The sequence below is a fragment of the Dictyostelium purpureum genome (assembly GCF_000190715.1).
Source record: "Dictyostelium purpureum unplaced genomic scaffold DICPUscaffold_3, whole genome shotgun sequence".
NCBI classification, from domain to species: Eukaryota; Evosea; class Eumycetozoa; order Dictyosteliales; family Dictyosteliaceae; genus Dictyostelium; species Dictyostelium purpureum.
In genome coordinates, this window is record NW_003519340.1 from 219,466 (window position 1) to 220,860 (window position 1,395).

Genomic DNA, 1,395 nt, shown 5'->3' on the forward strand with positions numbered 1-1,395 from the left:
TAATTGTTTATATAAAATAATATTACAATAAATAATATTATTAATAATTTTTTTTTCATAAAAAAACAATTTCTACAATAATCAAAAAAAATACATGTGTGTGTTAATTTTGTGTGTGTGTGTATTTATAATTATTAAAATGAATGAAATTTTAAATATTAAATATTAAATATTATATATTTATTTATTTTATTTATTTATTTTATTTTTTTATTTTATATTTTTTTATTTATTTGTTTTTATTTTTAATTTTACATTTTAATTAAATTTTCCTTTCTTACCTTCACTCATTAATTTCTATATTTTTGAAATTTAAATAATAATAATAAAAATAATAATAATAATATTATAATAATAACAAAAATAATAACATTTTAATAACCTTTATAATTTAAAAAAAAAAAAAAGTAAAATTAATTTTATTGTTGTTTTTGTTGTAAATTTTTCTAAATTTGTAAAAAATGTAAAACTACTTTGTTTAGTTAATACATATTTTACACAAAATAATATTAAGTTTTATTAGCTTAAACCACTATTCAATATAAACCTAATTACTATACTCTTTTGTTTAATGGTTCTTTTCTTTTTTTTTTTTAGGGGTGTTGATAATTTTGTTCCTATTTCATTAATTTTGGATAAATAATAACCAAAACAAATATTTAAAAAAAAAAACTATAAACTAAAAGATTTTTTAAACCAATTAAAATCATTATTTTTTTTTTATATTTCCCATTAGTTTTTTTAAAAAATATAGTTTTTTTTTTTTCAATTTGGAAAAAACACAATAGATATTTTTGTTTATTAATTTATTAAATTTCCAAAAAAAATAAAAACAATAAATAATAATAATAATAATAATATTAGAGTCGATTTAATAATTGATATACATATACCTGTTATTATTTACAGAAAACTAAAATGAAAAAGAGAAATAAACACACTATACCTTAAAATAACCAAATTTAGTATAGAATATACAATCTATTTAAAAATACTCTATCTTCAAATACCTCACAACGGTAGCACACAAAAAAAACTAGATTTTTTTTTTTTTAATTATAATATATTATAGTATATTTCACCACACACCACAGATACACACACCACCTTTTATATACATATTATAATAAACAATATTTATTATACACCCACAATTAACACACACATTCACACCCAGACTACCCTTTAATTAAAATGAATAAAACATATTATTGTTGGTTACCATTTTTGAAAAAATTGGGCACTCTAAAGACATCATAATTGAAACTAGTTTTAAAATATACAACCCATATATATATAAGTGGTAATATAAATAGTTTTTTCCTTAAAGATATCTCCCTATCTCTTTTTTTTTTTTTTTTTTTTTTTTTTTTTAAAATTTTAATTTAATTTTAA